This window comes from Echinops telfairi, unplaced genomic scaffold, assembly GCF_000313985.2.
Source record: "Echinops telfairi isolate 266 unplaced genomic scaffold, ASM31398v2 ScPeMD7_2;HRSCAF=8, whole genome shotgun sequence".
Classification (NCBI taxonomy): domain Eukaryota; kingdom Metazoa; phylum Chordata; class Mammalia; order Afrosoricida; family Tenrecidae; genus Echinops; species Echinops telfairi.
Genome location: NW_022103898.1, coordinates 11,494,727 through 11,497,767, shown reverse-complemented (window position 1 = coordinate 11,497,767; position 3,041 = coordinate 11,494,727).

Below are 3,041 nucleotides of genomic sequence, written 5' to 3'. Positions count from 1 at the left end.
AAATGCGCTTTACACAATTGATGTGTGTATGGATTGGGATAACAGTTGTATGAACCCCTAATAAAATGTTTAAAAAAAAAAGAAAATGATCATGGCAGCATATGTGCAAATGTGCTCGACACACTGGATGAAGGTACCAATGAGATGTAAGAGCCCCCAATAAAAGTGTTTTTTTAAAAAGAACAAAAAGAGAGGGCTGTGAGTCAAAGAGTAATGGAGAAGAAAGAGTGCAGCCTCGACCCATGTGAAATATCCGGTAAGATGTAAATATGGACACAATTTCTGTATGTACATATTGTGACTAGAGCTGTGAGCCCCCCATCAAATGATTTTTAAAAATTGAGTTACAAACAGACTTTTTAAAAAATGTGTTTTCTTGCTGATGGGAAATGAAGAGTTGAGCATTATCTAATAGCTTTCTGACCAGTGGCATCTGGCCCAAGGTGCATGAACAGTTTACCTAAAACCAGTTGAACTTCATTCTCCTGACGCCGCTCGTCAGTCCTTTCGGTGGCTCTTCTTCCTCTGGAAGGCCCACTGGGTTTGTGGCTCGCCACTCAGCCTTGCCATAGCACCTTGCTTTCTCATGGGCGCTGAGGTTGAACGCTGTGCAGGTTGATCGGGTGGCTCAGGGGGTCATTTGGCAACAACTGACTCAGAGAAATGACTGCTCACAAACAAGCTAAAACAAAAATGAGAACACAGAGACACGCCACCAAAACGAACTACATCACGCCCACCGTGGAAAAAATCAAAAACGAACCCTAAAGTTAAAACCCAGTAGAATACCAAATCCTGAAAATGTAAGAGCTGTTAAGGTTTTTTGCTTTTGTTTTAGAAATCCATTTCCTGGGGGCCCTTACAGCTCTTACAGCCCTCCACACATCACTTGTATCAAGCACATTTGCACATAGGTTGCCATCGTTGTTTTCAAAACATTTTCTTTCTACTTGAGCCCTTGGGATCAGGTCCTCTTTTCCCCCTCCCTCCCCCAGAGCTGGCTGTTGGCCTTTGTCAGGGCCTCAGTCTCCAAACTACCTTCTCCGGTTGCCAGAGAATGTGGTCAATGACTAAAGTAGTTGTTTCTCAAGACAGAAAAGCTGAGAAGGGAGGAAGAAACCACATGCCAGAAAACCCCAGCTTGTCCTTCTGCTCTGAGACATCCTTTTTCCAACGCAGAGCTGGGGTCAGGGTCCCCACTTAAGCTGAGTGTTGGAGCCAAGTGTCAAATTGCAGCATCTATAGTCTCCAGAGAATGAAGGTGTGTGTGTGTGTGTGTGTGTGTGTGTGTGTGTGTGTCCTTTTTGTGCTTGACTAGGGAGAAGCAAGCATATTTCAGCTTCCCTTTTATTAGTTTTTCTCCTAAGGCCATGCCCCCTCAGGTCCGCCGCACCCAGGATGCCCAGTCCCAGGTATGTGAAGGGAGGGGTGCTACCCTCCTCTGTGGGACTATATTGGGTCCCAGGTATTTCTACATTTGCCAATAGAGTGTGCTGGGTAAGGGAATAGCCCACCTCTCTCTCTCTCCTAGCCAGGGGACCAAAAGCGGCTCCACCGGGGGGAGAGGTTGTTTGCCAGGGGCTCGGCCCACTGAGAATTCACTGCTCTTCCTGGTCTCTGTGTAAGTTCTACCTGTAGTTTTCCCAGTCGGCGTTTGGCCTCGTTATCTCTCCTGCCTGGGAGAGTCAGAGCTCCAGATTTTTGTTGCTTTTCTGCTTATTTTGGATCTTTGCTGCAGAGGGTGGGTGTACAGAGTCTAACTGGCCGTCATCTTTTCCCAGAACCCCTCTAACATCGTTTTTAAAATGGAATATCAAGATGGGACTTACTGGAGGACCTCATTTACTTAAAATAAGCAAATCTATAGAAACCAAAGATCATCAGGTAGAAAGAGGAGGAAAAGAGGGAGTTTCGGGTAGGATGGGCACTGCATTTCTGTTCAAGGCAGAGGGATGTTTTGAAAAGGTTAGTGAGAAGAGTAACACAGCTTGGAGGTTGTAATCAATGGCACTGAATCGGACATCTAGAAATGGTTGGTTCACAATGACGATTACCATGAACTGAAAAATGAGAGAAAAATGAAAACTCAATTAACCTTCATTTTAAACCTGAAAGACAGATACGTAGAAAAGGGAAAATAAAAATCTCAAGAAGCTAATGTCCAAATAATTTTGTAAGCATACGCAAATGTATCATGATATGATATAAGGAGAGAGGGGCTAAATTGGAAGCTACACACAGAAGTTTGAAAGGTGGGTGGAAAATGACCAATTATAGAACAACATTCCAGGCCAGGGATAGATGTTCTTGGGCTAAGAGCCCCCACACAAGGAATGAAGCAAGGGACGGTTTGCATCACACAGAGAGAGAAGGAGCCATCTGAAGGCCAAACCAAAGGATAGAAGACCAAAGAAAAGGGGGGGAAAGGTCCCAGGACGATCTTCTGTCTCTCCCCCTTTGGGATGTGCAGACAATGCATCCCCTCACGTCCATGTGGCAAGCCTGCATCTATGTCTTTGCTTCTCAACCTTCCTAATGCCAAGACCCTTTCATATAGTTCCTCTTGTGGTGGTGACTCCCCCCACAACCATACATTTATTTTCCTTGCTCCTTCCTCACTGTCATTTTGCTACTGTTATGAACCGGGCGACCCCTGTGAAAGAGTCAGTCGACCCCCAATGGGGTCGCGACCCACTGGTTGAGAACCGCTGCCCTAAAGGAAAGTCAAGGAGCCTTGGTGATGTGGTGGGTTAAGCGTTAGGCTGTTAACCACAAGGTCAGCAGTTTGAACACCCAAGCTGCTCTGTGGTAAAGGTGAAGCTTTCTCTGCTCCTGTAAAGATTTACAGAGCAGTTCAACTCAGTGCTGTAGAACTGAGAATTGACTCGGGGGTCCCGAGTTTTTGAAAGGAAAGTTGCTCTTCTTTTGTTTAATATTTCCCTGTGAAGGGAACCACTCCCTAACAAATAATCACGGCTCCGGTAGGCACAATTGTACAACTATAATATATAAAGATTATAGTAAAGTCATAAAGAATAAGA